Here is a 16,511-nt window from a genome sequence, read left to right as displayed (position 1 = left end):
ACCTTTTTAATATTTTTCTCTATGTGCCATACCCCTCACAAGTCCCTGCATACCCTTCATTCTTTCGAACATAAATGGAATTTATGCAAAATATTACAACAACAAGAACAATAGACAAATAGGACACTACGTACGTGGGCGGATGTGTTCAGGGACGTCTGCGTGTGTGTTTGCCTTTATTTTCGCATGGCATAATATAAAACATCCTGTTGTCGGGTCCGGGTCTCTCACACATGCCTATTGTCATAAATAACCCAAAGCCGAAGCCGACCCGAAGCGAAAGGTGTGTTTTTGCGTTTTGTCTATTGTTTGTGACTTTGTAAAATTTTGTTTAAGTTGCTTAAATTTGTTGCGTTATTTGCGTCATTTCCGCAGCAAATCATGAAAGAAACAGGGTGCTCGTAAAATACCAAGTCCAGGCACAACAAAAAAACGGAGAAGGAAATAAATATGGGTTTTGGGGGGCGGCCTCTGCATGAACGAGCACTTGTCGGACGTGGAGCTCTTGGTGGAGGATCAGCGGCTGCCTGTCCAGACGTCTCCTTCTGGCGGCGCGCTCTGAGTACTTCCGCGCTTTGCTCTACGGCGGTTTGGCCGAGTCGAACCAACGGGAAGTTCCGCTGGAGGTGCCGCTTGAAGCCTTCAAGTTAATCCTGGGATATCTCTACTCGGGGAAGATGCCTCTGTCCACACTGGACGTTGACACCATTATCGATGTGCTCGATTTGGCACATCTTTACGGGTTGCAGGCCGTCGAGACGGGAATAGACAAATACCTGCAGCAGAATATTTCTGTCAGTAATGTGTGCACGATCCTGGATGTCGGGCTGAACGGGCCAACGGGCTGAAGAATGCCTCAATGCCTCAATGATTCCTTCGAAAAGCTGTCCAAGGAATCACTTGAGGAACTCCTGCGACGGGACAAGTTGGCGGCCCTCGAAATTGATATCTTTCGAGCTGTATGCAAATGGAGGGACAACCATCCGAGCGAGGACTTCAAGACGGTGGCTGCGCTCGTACGTCTCCCGCTTTTGACTGTCCAACAGCTGGTGCAAGAGGTACGCCCCTCTGGCTTACTCGAGCCGAAGCAAATATTCAACGCCATTGGTCAAGTGGATACCGTAAATAATCTGGCCTACCGTGTCGTTGTGTTGCCGACACGTCTTGCGCGCCGTTTCCAGGATGACCAAAATCGTACAGTCTTCGAGATGAGAAACAATTTGGTAATAAATTTTATTGGATTTCGCATTTCTCACGCATATAACAAAGTGATCGACTTGGATGTCTCTTGCGACCAGACTCACTGGCATCCTGTGGCATCGAGTTATAATCAGGAAATAGCGGAATCAAACTGCATCTTCAAGGAGCGAGCCGTGCGCTATATTCGTGTCACAGGTTCAAATTGTGATGTAGACTCTCTGACGGCCATGTACAAAAACTAGCACTGTGCATCAGCAGCGACCTCTGAGCGAGGAAGGTTACATCCGTTGATGAAAGTGTTATTACGATAGTCGTACTCATCATTTGCTAGGAGGAAATACAGATTTTTTATTTACACATCTACATACATGTGTACATAAATATGAATAAAAAGGAACATTTTTGGGCAAACATTTTAAGCAAACGATTTTCATAAAGATGGACAGTACACATTTCTGGGAAACGTCTCTACCGAAGAGCAATTGAAACCCTACAAAAACTCTTCCTAGAGGAAAGTCAGAGAGATATAAGGACCTCTCGACCCTTGACCCTTGCTGCGCTTACCTAGTCGTACGACTTCAATTTAACGGCTACTTTAATCCATCATTTCAAGTTATTATCTTCTCGCCTGCTGCAGTGCTGTCTGCTGCCTGCTGCCTGCTGCCTGGTGGCTGGTGGCAAAAGTTGGCAAGTTCCCGAGCACGCTTTGTTGGCCACGCATCAAATGGGCCTTCAATGGGCATTAAAAGGAGAGTTGATGATGGGGCTCGTCCTGGATAATGAAAGGAAAGGGGCATGAAAGGCCCATTAAAAGGCCACCACAGAAAACTGCTGACATCACGACTGGCGACGACAAGGATGGGTTGATGAGGATGGGAGGATGGGAGACTGGTGCTGGGGCTGGGGCTGGGGCTACTTCGCCGTCGAATTAAAAAGTTGCCTTGATAATCCTTTTGCAAAATAGACGGGATTAAGTAAAATGCTGAGCCGGAAATTTATGCAGGCCAGGTGCTGGTGTGCTGCCGTCCAGGTGTTGACCATCAGAGAGTCAGTCCGAGGCGAACTGCGCGCCATGAGAGCACTTAAAATGTGCCACAGTGTTGCAATAATTACCGTTAAATGGTGGCAGTTTAAAACACTTAAGAGGCAGCGGGGCGGACGGGGGGGCAGGCACAGCAGGCTGGCCCTCTCGCTGTCTCTCTGTTATTATCCTTGCAGCAGCAGCAGGAGCAACAGCAGCAGCATCTCGTTGTAAGTCCTCTCCATGGATTGCGGTGATTTGTAATTTTAAGCAGCGTATGATTAACTTTTCTGCCGCAAAGGCACCAACGGATGCCGAGTCCTTGTCTCCCAATGGCTGAGTAATGACTGGGGCTGCATGTCCTGGAACAGTTGTTGTGGGGATTTCTATGACATTCACTAAATGGGTTTGTTGTTCCAACAGAAGTTAACAATTAGCTGAAGGAGTGCCGGAAAGGAGATACTTTTGCAGGTCGAAGCTGTAGATACACTGGCATTTCCGTCGTCCCAATAGGAAACTAGACGATTTAGATGTTCCATACTGCTTTTCATAATAACAGTACGGTTTTCATGCCTTGCGCGTCATGCGGCAGCGCCCCTCGGTCAGGTTTCCTGCGTTACCAAACTTACCAAAAACTCTTTCAATTAAAAATATCCATCCATCCAGAAACGACGCTCATTGAACACTCTCCAATAAAATCAATATTTTTGTTCCATATTTTTGTGACCAGTATTTACTTTAAAAGCAAAATATAATAATGATTCTGGCCATTAAATTGGTTCGCCAAAATATCGTAAAGGCAGAGTCGCGCGGGCCGAAGCGTTAGCCCCAATCCGAGACCAATCCTGTTCCTGGTGCCCGACAAGTGTGTGTGTGTGCGTGTGTGTGTTGTGTGCACTTGTACTCATAGTTTAGCCAGGGGGAATAACATATAAATAAATATACAAAAATAAAACCAACAAAATGCGAAAAATTGTCCTTGTATGTGCCGCCTGTCTGCCTGTCTGCGTGGGCGCAAGAGACACGGACCTGCTCCTGCTCCTGCTTCTGGTTCTTGCTGGTGTTGCTCCTGCACTAAAGTGCCATGCATTTGAAATTTGTAAGCACAACACTGCGTATGATCAACGTATGTATGTCTGCTTGTGGGTGGAATGGTGCTGGGTGCGTGTTTTGTGGACCGAAAGGCATGGGGCGTGACTATGTGGCACTGCACATGAAATAATGACAACAGCTATAAAATTTTGTTGGCTTTTTGGCGACACAAGGAACGTGTGGGGGGGGGTGGGGGTGGGGTTAGTGAACAGTGTTCCGGGGAACAGATTCTTATAGAAAAATATGATTTTGTATATTTTTTAAATATTTTTGTACAGCTAAGAGGCTTACATTTTCTTGGGCAACAAACAGCAAGAGCTAGCCATTTTCTCGACTTGCAAAAGGAATGAAACCCCCTAAGCTTTAGCCCCAACGTCTGAGCCAACTAATTGCCTTACTATTTAAAGCATCCGAATGGATATCAAAAAAGTAAACTGCTGCCAACTGCAACCAAGACAATAGTCTTGAAAATATGATTTTTGAATCGGTAAGGATATACAAATAAAACCCCATAAGCCCGTCACTTATATAATTATCACTGTGCAACGTTCAGTATTTATTTTGTAATTCAATAGAGATTTAGAGCTAATATTTGTATTACTACAGACTATAAATACTTGTATAAATAATTTTAATTCATAAAAAAAATGTATAGTGCCATTTTTTAGGAATAAATAAATACATACAGACTATGTATGATATGTCCATAAGGCCAAGATATCCGTTCGGGAGGAGAGTATTTACTATATTTCTTTATTTTTTTTTTTAAAGATAAATCATTTTGAATCAATCTTATAACGTCAGAGGTCGCCTTTAACCCTGAAATAAGTATATTTTTGAGGGTTAGAAAACATACAGCAGCCCTGCCCCAAGACTGCCCCCATAAAGCGGTCCTATTGTTTTATTATTATTTATTGAGTATAATAAAATTTACTGCGATTGAGAGGGGGATCCATTCATTCAATAAACCCCCAGAAAAATCGCAGAGTTTAATTGGAGTTTTGGTTTTTGGGAACACAAACGACAGAGGCATTTGCTCAAGTGGCTTTTTGATGCTGCTGCTTTTGGTTTTGCTTCTGCTGCTGATGTTGCTACTGCCACAGATTCTGCTCACTACTCTCTGCCCCCTGCTGCTGCCGCTGTTGCTGCTGTTGTATGTAGTTTATTTCCCCTTTTCCCGGACTGTCTTGAATTATTATTCATGAGAGCTTTAATTTATGCTGCAGTTAGAATTAGTGAGCTTTGCATTTTTCGCCATCTCTTTCCCCGGTACTGTACATACTCGTATGTATGTACATATACATATGTATGTGTGTATGGGAGTATCTGAGAGTGTGCCTACCCAGTGGACCAAAACTTCGTAAAAGATATCGCAAACGAGAGCTAAGCGGAACTCAGCCGTGTAAAATTACCGATTTGAGATCCGAAAACGATAAGAAAATGAATCACTAGTCGCTCAGTTTGTGGCAGTGAAAGTTTCATTTTCGGTAGCACAGAAACGGATCTTTTGCGAGCCTTTTATGATATCTTTTGCGGGCCCTTTGCGAGCCGTTTATGATATCTTTTGCGGGCCTTTTGCGAGCCGTTTATGATACCTCTTGCGGGCCTTTTGCGAGCCGTTTATGATATCTCTTGCGAGCCTTTTGCGAGCCGTTTATGATATCTTTTGCGAGCCGAAAGTAATATGAAAAGGGACGCACAATTTTTTTTGTTTTTTATAATTTTTAATTTTATTTTAATTAATTTTAATTTTTAATTTTGGTTTTACATAAATAGATTAAAAAATTATATTAGTGAATTAAATTTAATTTGTTTTTTTTCCTTCGACACTCTGTCCTGGGCATATTGGAAAAATTTTTGCGTTACTCGGTCGAAATCGGCGTCTTCTAATGAAAATCTTTCCTTAAATCCCGCTGTAAACAAATAATCATGTTTATTATATTACAATATATATATAAATTTGAAAATAATACTTACTACGGATGGCTAGAGTAACCAGCAAGTAACACAAAAAATGGTGCGCAAAGTCAGTTCCAGCGAAAATTGTTATATGTACATATTCGTTGACGCAGGTCGCCTGATGCACAAGAAGATGGCTAGAAAAAAATATATACACAGAATGTGTAGATTGTTGTCTTTTTGGGGTCTTATACTGCTCCCAAACTCAAATTTTGTGCACTATACTATACTATTAAATAAATAATAATTTACTTACCGATTTTTCCTTTTTTTCACTATTTTTATGATTTAACTTCCCGTTTACGTCCTTCTGCTGCGGTTTTTAATCACAAAATAACACAAAACGAAAAAACGGCGGCGTTGTGCCGGGCCGCAGTTTGACATGTTCGTTCATGTTCTATTACGTGATCCGGCGTTTCTTGCGTATTGTGCCCGTTTTTAAGTCCGTTTGTGATAGTTTTGCGAGACTTTGGTCGTCGCACGGTTTTCGTCCGGTAAATGCTCTTTTCTGAGTCCGTCTGCGAGCATTTTGTGAGACTTCACCCGTACCTAGCTATTTTTTCCGTTATGTTTCACTTTTCTGTCCATTTTTCACCCGTTTTTAAGTCCGTTTGTGATAGTTTTGCGAGACTTTGTCGTCACTCGGTTTTTGTCCGGTAAATGCTCTTTTCTAAGTCCGTCTGCGAGCATTTTGCGAGACTTCACTCATCGCTCCCGGATTTTTATCATTTCTAAGTCCGTTTCCGGACATGATAGTTCCGTTTTACTATCGCTTTTTGGTCCACTGGGTAAGTATCTACAAATGTAAGTAGGTGTGTGCCTATCCCTGTCTGTGTGTGGGTTGGTTTGGTTTGGCGTTTAGTTTTCGTTACGGAAGTACTTAAAATGGCATTAATACTTTCATGACTTGTGGCCCAGGCAATCTGCGGTCAGGTGGTGCGTCCAAAATATTCACATTAACTATTCATATCCATTCACATCGTGTCTGCATATGAATGTTGTGGGTATAGCATGCATTTGTAATGAACAGATAAGACTGCAAATTAGAGCAAAGGACATACGATACGATATTTGTTAATATGATTTCCCAGGGACTGCAATGAATACAGCAAATTCGATTTAAGTCCAAAATAATTGCACACAAGTCTGGGATGTTGCTGCATTATCCCTGACGGATTGGGAATTGGGAAGATACTAGAGCTTTCAGCTTTTGAACTGCTTTTTATTTAATAATCACTTTTTTCGCTTGTTCTCCAATTGTTATTTAATGTTTTAGTTTCTTTTCCCATTCCGTTTTACTTCTTTCTTGAGCCATGCATTACTTTCGAGTGAGCGGGCCGATGAGTAGGGCTGCCAGAGATATATTTCCAACAACAATGTCAACGGGAACAGCTTAAAATGTATTCAATTTAGCGAAGAAAATGTAGAATATTCATCTTATTTTATAGAGCATTGCTCCACCCATAAAAATGTATCCCCATTTCCTTTCTGGCCATGTCTGGCCCTTGCTCTCTCTCAATTTGATCTCCCCCAAGTCGGTCATTATTTTCTACAGCCTCCAGTCCCCCCGCCCCAGCCAAGTATTTACATGTTCAATTAGTTTGATAGGCAGCGCGAGTCAAGTGAATGGTCCAAGAGTTGATAAAAATACTTGAGATTTTATTCGAAAATTTCTCCCATTCTGATTCACTCTGTCATTGGCCCTTGGATCTCCCTGGTTCGCTCTGGTATTTTTGTTAGCTGCTTATGGCCATTTGCTTGTAGCCAATTTCCATTTTAGTTTGAGTGGCAATCAGTTCTGGGATTTGTTTATGGCATTTTCATGCTTATTTTTTCGCATTTCTACGATTTATTTTTTTTGTATCTGTTTGTAGCTCTATAAATGAGTAGTGCTCAACATTTTGTACAGATACAAAAAAGGGAATTTACATACCAGAGGCATATCAGAGCCCCCTTGCTCGCTTCTGGCTGATTTTCTTTTGGGCATACGTGTACAGACACATTTTTGTGCCTTGGCTGCCTTGTTTGAAAACTAATTAAAAGTTTAAATGTTTGTAATTAGCGTCGGAATAAATGTCTGCCTGCCACATTATAAAATTAGTAAATTTTATGCCAAACTTTTTGGCTGCAGTCAAAATATACGTATAGAAAAAAAAACCCCAACCCACCCACGCACTCCCCTCTGACTGCCCCTACACCCCCCACCAACCCCCCGCCAACCCGCACCCTGTTGACGGCGGTTTTCATTTCGCAATTTTCAGTTGTGTGGTTTTGATGGCTTTTCAGGGGTTTTTCGAGCTTCGTCTCGGGGCTGGAGTGGAGTCCATGAGGCTGATAAGTTTTCAGAGTCAAGTGAGGTTCTGAGGAGTTTGAAATGGGTACTGCATTCGATACGATGCTCGATAACTGGTTGTGGATGCTATAATACATACTATAGTTGGAAAAACGATGGTTTGTGCTTCTATGGTCTTCAATTATTAATTAATTTATCTGAGATTTGCTCCAACTTGTTTCAGATCTATGGTGTCCCTGCGTAACGGATTCAATTATAACACAAATCCCCTGCTCACCGAATATACCCACATAATCCTGTCTGTCGGTAACCCAAATCAAAATCCAACGAAACGGCGGCCTACCCTCCCTCAAGAAATCAACGACAACTCAACCAAAAAGTCAATACAAATAATTTTCATCCTTTTTTGGGGGGCACAGGCTGGCGGCAAACAAAGAGGTTATTGTTATGGGCGTATCGGCCAACCGACCACGCCCCATACAACCGATGGGAGGGAGGGAGAGTATTCAATCAACAATAAAAACGCACACGCTTAATTAATTTAACCCGAAAAGTCAATCACGCGAAACGTTGACGAATGACAACGGCAGAGGTAGGAAAACAGGGACAACGCCGCCCCACGCCACGTTTCATCCTTAAGCAGGGTTGCCGCCCCCTCTCAAACGAAAGAAAAATAAGTATGGCGCACAATGACAAACATCGATAACAAGTTGTTTTTGATTTCGTTTGGAGGCATTAAAATAAAGAAAAAGAGTGGAAAAAGAAAGCAAACACACAAAAACCAAGGAACAAAGGACACAATCAGAGGTCTGTCTGTAGCCTTCGGCTGAGAGGACATCACATAAAAAATAACAAGGATGCTGCGCTGCTGCAGCACAGGACACAGCACAAAGAACCGTTCCAAAGCCATTTGCATTTCTCAGCGTCGCTCTTCGATTTTTTTTTCTTTTTTTTTTGTTGTCTGTTTTTGTTTGTTTTTTAATGCTGCACTAAAAGTTCACTCAAACGTAAAAAATAAAATGTTTAATATAAAACAAAAAAACACAGAAAAAGGAGAATACAAAAAGTTCCACGTTGCTCGACAGGAAAAAGGAGGAGCTAGCTCTAGCCCCTGAGTCCAAAACGGAGCACGCGCTAATCTATTTTTGGTTTGTCTCAGCCTGCCCCACCGGCCCGCCGCACGCAATGGCCTGGGGCATGAGGGGCGGCTACTTACTTAGATTGGTCCTATTTATATACTCCTCGGCCGGATAGTGTGTAGGTGTGAAAATATCTGTCAGGCAGGAAATCCATTTTGAGCTAAAGAACCTGGAGCTAAAGGAGAGAATCAATGCATATGAATGAGCCGTGGCCTTTGAACTTAAGAAAATCACATGTATGAGTCTTTTTACTAAGATTAGATGGTTGACATTAGGATTGCAGCTATTCAGATTTATTTTCGGCCAATTGAAGGTCTAGATAAATAAATTAAAGGAAATTCAACAGAAATTTCTCTTGTTGGAGTGAAAGATATAAAGAAAAATATCAACAAGGGTTACCATAAAAATTGGAAGGTATTTATATGATTAATTTAAATTTTTAATATTTGTCCACAATTTGCAGAGAGCAAATATAAAAATATTTAAAAAACTTAAACTTTTGGATCGCTTTGGATCTTCAGGTACGACACAACTTAAAATATCCATAAACGATCAGACAATTATCGTTTTAATTCAATAATTTCTGTAGATACCCAATCTGCAAATGCCGAGTAAAAATTATGAAAGTTTTTTAGTTTTAAAATTGCAAAATCCTAGGATAAGATATGAATTTATTCATAAGGGACCAATTAATATTTTTCTTGTGGAAAGTACAGGCACCAAACATCAGAAAATCCTTAAAAAAGAACCTTAGAAAAAAAACTACTAAAAATTCCTAAATTTGTCGAATGATTTTTGAGTCATCTTTGACTCTTTCTAGCAGATTTTCAAGCCCAAATATGAGTCCCCCTCTTTACACTCTATAAACCCATTCAATTTTGCCATCTTTGACTGAAATTCTATGCTCAAAACCATTTAAAATGTTGGAAACACTTTCCGATCTGCCTAGCAAAATGGGCTTAAATTTCAGTGAGAACTGAGAGCATCCCTCCTGCCACATGTACGGGTACCGACTGCCACGGACTAAGTAAATGCAGTGCCGCAAACATAAACTCATTAGCCCCGAAATCCCCCACCATACAAGAGTGGAAACGGGGCTGGGAGGAAACGGAGTGTTAGATAGGTTGTAGAGAGTCCAATTGGTCAAATATTCAATATGCGCCAATCGAATGACCGACCGACGGAGCAGCACAGAGCATCAGATAAACGCAATGCAGCGTCGCTTAATTAAGGTTTAGTAGTAAGCCCCCTTCCCCCAAACCCACACACACACACACACACACACGCACACACATACCCGGAGAGAGAAACTCAATGTAATTATGTGCTAAGTGCTGGAGGTCCCAGCTCCAGCTCCATCCTCAGCCTCAGCCTCACCGAAAATTCATTCAGTATCGGACAATCGCACAATGTTCGAAGAACGATTCAGAATTCTGGCAGTGGCCAGTGCTCTCATCGCCATATCAATAATCATCATCATAGCCCATTCACAAATTCAAACATTCGTAATGGTTTTTGTGGTTTTTGGGCCCAAAAATCGTGCAATTAGCACAAGATTATGCCTGCGTGCCTGGTATTTCGAAAAGTGGTTCAAAGATTGTACTGAAAGGCTGGGGGATTGTATGCTGCAGAAATATTCTCATTACAAATATCTTTAAATTTAATTTTGTATTTTTATATTGTATTTGGCTCGTTTCTTTACCGTGTGCTCACTGCACTGCATATGTGTTTAATTGGACCTATTTTTCTGCTCTTTTGGCCATTTTCTTCAACGGTCTTGCGCCCAACCACATCCACGCCCACGCCCAGGCCCCGTGGCAGTAGAAAGGATTCGCTGGCTCAGCAGGAGGCAAGCAGCGCGAACTGCGGGCGGGTTAAATGCCAGACCGCTCCGCTGTCGCTTGCTCTCTTCCAGTGTTGACCGGAAAAACGCGGGAAATTAAGGATAATGTAATTTATTGATGCATTGTAAAAGTTAAGCTCCCAGCCGCCTGGCGTTGTCGCCTCCGCTGTCTCGTATAAATTACAATTTGACCCGAGAAAGGGAAAGGGAAAGGGAAAGCCGCCCGGAGATTGTACAGCACAAAAACGTGGACAAAAGAGAGGAGAATGCTGAATGGGGGCATGCGGCATGAGCCATGCGGGTGCCTCATAATACTTTGTGCTCACAATTTTCTGCACAATTAGCAACTTTTGTTGCCCCTCTCTCTCTCGATTTGCATAAATTTCTGTTTCTTTTTGCCATCCAAAAAATATTTTATTATATTTAAAATACTCACACGCACACACACACACATAGATACTTAAAAACTTTTTATTCCATGCCTCTGCACGTTTCATAATATTTGTAGAGCACTAAGGGATACGTGTTTTTTTTTTGTTTTTTTATTTATTTTTTTTTTAAGTCAAACAGAAAATGTCGAAACTTTACTTTTCCATCATCGTTTCTCTCGCGTTGAGTTTCATATAGAAATTAGAAAAATTAATGACGCGCCAAGTAATTTGCGCCATTTAGGGGAGTTTGTTTATAAAAAGAAAAGAAGCTCTATAGAAATTAAATTAGGAAAATTCATGACTTTAACTAACTCCCATTTAGTGGTTACTCAATACCAATTAAGAACCATAGAGGATCATATTTGTTTTTGCCTTAAAATCAAACAGTATTCGAAAGCTGCTCTAATGAATCACATCACACGGAATAATTTACCCAAAAGCAAACAATGGTAGTAGGCAGCCGAGGAAAATGCGAAATAAACAAGATACATCGTTAACGGATTTCATAAGGGGAACCAAAGACGATTACATTTAGTCAGTAATTAATTTATGGGAGATGCATGAGCATCTATGTATTGCGTGGAAGCTTTTGCTAAGGAAATCGATGAGTATTTGGTGGCTCTTAAAGGCTTTGCAGTCTCAGAAAATGATAATTCTGCTCCTCACTCAATGATTCCAGTGCCACATTCATGGAATGCGGCGAAAAACGTTCATTTTCTGTACAAATGTTCCATAAGCGAATGGCCATTAGCTGTTCGGGACTATAAACACACACAAAATATGTCAAAAATGCTTACAAAAAAATGTAATAAAGCAAAACCCATATATGGCCATTAAAAATTACAAATTTTAAGATTTATTAGAGGAAAGCGATCACGATTCAAAGGAAATGTTAGTAAAATATTGTTAAAATAATGTTAACAAAAATAAAGTTAACAAAAATAAATAATCAAGAGGCATTAAATATTATTGAAATTAAAATATTTTCGTGAAACATGCCTCAAATATAAGAAAATCTTGTAGCCATAAATAATAGAAAAATAATAATAAAATATTAAATAAATAATTAAGAGGCATTAAATATTATTGAAATTAAAATATTTTCGTGAAGCATGCCTCAAGTATAAGAAAATCTTGTAGCCATAAATAATAATAAAATATTAAATAAATAATTAAGAGGCATTAAATATTATTGAAATTAAAATATTTTCGTGAAGCATGCCTCAAATATAAGAAAATCTTGTAGTCATAGAATAAAGAAAAAAAAAGAAGAAAATTCACGTTTTTATTTTTTATATATGTATATATTTAAGCAACTTTAGAATCATCTTTCAATGAACGAGTAAGAACAATTTGTGTATTCCAAGAACGAAAGAGAAAAAAGATTCATTTCATTCAATGTTTTTCAAACACAATATGCATATATTAGACCACTTAAATTGCATTTAAGTCCATTAAAAATTCCCTGGATATTCACCAAATTTCTGTTTGCATGCTATTCTGTCTTCAATGGGTGTGTCCAAAGGTATTTGCCAGTGCTGGCCTGACTGCCGGCCTGCCTTTCAGGCCCAATTAAGTGTGACAATGGGGAATGGAAACAAAGACGACATTTTTGACAGTTTAATTTTGGCGACTGAACACACTCGATTAAGGCGGAAAGGAAGACCTCTCCTTTCACTCTGTGTGAAACGGAAATTCTTTCCAACCAAACAATCAACACTTGCCCAGAAGAAGAGGCCAGAAGGCAGGCAGGCAGCCAGGCAGGAGGCCACTGTGACACTATCGCCAACGCACAGGGCAAATACTAGTACGAGATAGCATGGCTTTCAGCTTTGACCAAACAAACATATTTGCCGAAATGCCTTTGGCTTTAATTTCGAAAGACGTTCGGTTCGGTGGTGTCAGGGTCGGGCGGGAGGTGGCATCGGAGGCGTTTGGATCTTATTTTGTCTATTTATATCACAAGTCTCGGTCTATAACAGCCCACCCGCCCCCCAGAGTCTTCCCAGTGCTGCCCACAAATCCTCGTGCTGCTGCTGCTGGTGCCCGGGAATGCCGGCAGCTAGTGGCAAGTGTAAGTGTGGCGCATTCCAGGCGTGTTGAAACTGTAAAATAGATGCCATACCTTCTCCCACACACACACACACACACACACACACACAAGAAATTGCAATTGCAAGTTGAACACACACGCACACACACAAATATATGGAAAGGTTACAGTACGGTTCGGTGCCATTAGACTGTTTAATTGATTGATTTTCAGAGATCCAAGTTTTAAGAGTCTTTACTTTTGTCCGATATCAGCATAGATGACTATTACATTTATTTTACTTTTTTGATCATCAAAAACAATCTTCATATCTTCGATTTTGATTTAAATCCCTCCAATGTCTAATCCTAAAATGTATCTTGGTGGTTGAAACATTGAAAAATCGATTTCCTAATCGATAAATATAACTATAAATCCAACAGAAATGTTATCTAATTGGATATAGAGTGAAAGGAATAATCTACACTAAAATACACTTTCGAAACGCACTGTCCACACATGGCTTAAGCCAGAAATCCTTTTTGGCCTCCTCACACACACACACACACACACACATTCGAAGAGAACTAACAAGAAGATGCTTTGCTCTGCTTTGCTCTGCTCTGCTTTGCTCTGGCCGTACTCGTACTCGTATTTTAGCTTCTTTGCTGGTGAGCTACGTGGCTTAGCTGGCGGAGATTTATGGGGGAATTCCTAAAAGAAATCCAAGTCAATTACTTGCTTAATTATTTCCTTTGAAATTTATTGATTTCTTTCAGCCCGTTTCGCCCCAGCCCGTGCCCGAGCCCGAGCCCTCGTCCTCGTCCAAGGATTGGAATGCTGTTCTCTGCTCGACACGCTTCGTTTGCTATTTGTTTTGTCTTGGAAATCGGCAACTTCACCCTCCACCATCCACCCTTCCACCCATCCAATGATAAATACTGAGATACACAACAGCAATGAAGGAATTTTTGCTGTTTGAAATTCGCTCTTGGCATTCGACTTTCGAATAGTAGGGTGTGACTGCCAGAGAGTCGCTTGTCGCTTAAATTCAAATCAAAATATTTGCTTTAATAAAATACAAATTCAACATCAAATAATTAATAAAGTTAAATTTAGCTATGGCCCAAAGGTGGTACCTAAAGCGTTTTATGGCAAAAAGAAAATGATGGATACATGCGCCGACGCCTGAGATACTCTTAAATTTAAAAATTTGTGGAATATATAGGTATTTTTTTTATCCTCTATTCTCTACATGGCAAACATCTCAGAATACCCTCAAAAACCAACAAAAGAATATGTATCTCGTATATTGTTTTCTTTTCATTAGGGAATGCTCGTCTGGAAATGTCAAATCTGCAGGGCTAAAATGTTTTAAAGTTGAAACTTAATTGCCTCTTGTCCGGCAATTAAACAATTTTATATATATTTTATTTAAGATTTTGCTTGTCAATCGTTTTTCATTCAACAGGAAGCTTTAATTTTCCCATTGAATGAACTCTAATTAATAATAATAAAAAAAAAAGCAGAAATTTATTAGGCAATTTGTGGAAAGGATCTTTCTGTCTTTTGGGGGGCCTTTTGATGTTTGCTCAACTGTGCGTATGAGTAATATGAATATTGACGTACTCACGCTCGGATGAGTTTTAGTTGTTGAAAAAACAACAACAAATTTGTATGTGAATTGCTGTTGTTGTTCGGCTGGTCTTACGAGTACTACTCGTATTATTGTTGCTGATGTTTTTGAAGCTGGTTTTGCTGGATCCAGAAATTACACACACTCATGGGAGCTATTTTTCAAGTAGTTCGCTGGCTATGAAGTGGACGGACGCCCTCGAGTGGACGCAAAGCCCCCTTGTGGGCCTTTTTGCAGGGCAATCGAAATCGAGTCCCAGAAGAAGGGTGGGAGGAGGGGGAGGGCAAAACGGTGAAGGATTTTAACTCCAATGTGCCACACGTGTGGAATCATTCTTTCAGAGGGGGCTTGTTCTGCTCTTGACATTGACAATAAAATAGCGGCTCAAAAATAGGGATTCCATTTAAAGGCAGAATGAACGACTAGTGGCGGATTTTTCTGCTACCATTTATCCACTCTGTAGTCCCGAAAATTGTTTAAACACAGAGAGACATAACTTTATTTATTTGCCCTCGTTCCATGGAAAATGTTTGCATTTTTTTTTTTTTTTTTGAGTATTTTCTTTGTTGTTTTGTTTTGTGTGCCCTACGGCAGCGACGGCAACGACGGCAATGGCCACAACGAAAATCTCTTTATTGGATTATCCTGCAAAATTTACGCGGCATTAAAAGCGGCCAAACGAGACCCACTTTCCGTGGCATCCCCTCACAAGCCCCCCCAGGGGTGATTCAGCGGGGGCTTCAAGGGGTTAAGCGCAAGGTAGCCAAACTCGCGAACAACAAAACGAGAAAAAACCCCAGTTTATTCACATTTTAAAGGTCGTCGGCGCGCTTCCATTAGTCCACAAAAAACAAAAAAAAAAGATTCCCCCAACCCAATCCCGAAAGCGCCGAAAGCGGCAAAAAAAAATCCATTAGCCTGTCGCATATTTCCAGGACATTGCCTACTTAGAGCAGTTTAAAGTTTTAAGCCCTGCAATGGAGCTGTGAATTCCGTGTTGCGGGCTAAAAGTGAATACAATTCCGCAAGTGTTGCCAAAAAATACAACAACAAGAATCAAAGGGATCGCCCTTTGGGGCCAGTAGCGAAATGTGATTGAAAAGGGATTTCAGGATGGGGCTGGAAGTTTAAAGGAAGAAAGGTTCATGTTTTATTGGAAGAAGAAACGATACCTTAAAAGACGCCTAATTAATGCAGCTATACAATTTTGCATTTAAAAGCGTAAGATTCCCCAGATTTTAAGCTGGAGCATAGCTGCATTTATCAGCTCTTTAAAATGGCAATATTACTTAACATAAGTTATGTTAAAAAAAAAAAATAAAACCAACCTCTGAAAAAAAATTATTTGAAAATTTAAATAAATTTCAATTTAAATTAAAAAAAAAAACCTTGCAATAAAAAAATACTTTTTGTGAGTTTTTAAATCCTAAATTTAATAAAAAAAAAAAACTTGGCATAAAAAAAGCAAAATTCATAAAAAAAATGTATGGCGCCAAGTCTATAAAAAAACTCGTTTTGGTTCGAAGCGTAAATACGGTAGTGGGCGGGGCGAAGTTTTCAAATATACTTGTAACAGTGACATATCACAGAAATCTGGATCCAAAACATCGTTGCTCTAGCTTTTATAGTCTTTGAGCACTAGGCGCTGATAGGGACGGACAGACGGACATGGCTCAATCGACTCGGCTATTGATGCTGATCAAGAATATATATACTTTATGGGGTCGGAAACGATTCCTTCTGGACGTTACACACATCCATTTTCACCACAAATCTAATATACCCCAATACGCATTTTGAGTATCGGGTATAAAAAAGGCACGAATGAGAGAGACAAATAAATGGTAGAATATCATTAGGTATGG

The 16,511-nt window shown here is 40.3% G+C and overlaps 1 long non-coding RNA gene across 1 annotated transcript; it reads right to left on the bottom strand.

Annotated features, from left to right (window-relative positions):
* Positions 1 to 5,068: 5,068 nt before the first annotated feature.
* Positions 5,069 to 6,016, bottom strand: LOC117184227 (uncharacterized). The gene is made up of 3 exons (XR_004469511.1): positions 5,529 to 6,016; positions 5,291 to 5,409; positions 5,069 to 5,226 (listed from the first exon to the last, which is right to left on the bottom strand). It is a non-coding gene; the product is annotated as an uncharacterized lncRNA (long non-coding RNA).
* Between the last annotated feature and the right edge of the window lie 10,495 nt (positions 6,017 to 16,511).

This window comes from Drosophila pseudoobscura, chromosome 4 (genome assembly GCF_009870125.1).
Source record: "Drosophila pseudoobscura strain MV-25-SWS-2005 chromosome 4, UCI_Dpse_MV25, whole genome shotgun sequence".
NCBI lineage: Eukaryota > Metazoa > Arthropoda > Insecta > Diptera > Drosophilidae > Drosophila > Drosophila pseudoobscura.
The sequence above is the reverse complement of the archived record's forward strand: the minus strand, read 5'-3'. Positions and strand labels throughout refer to the sequence as shown.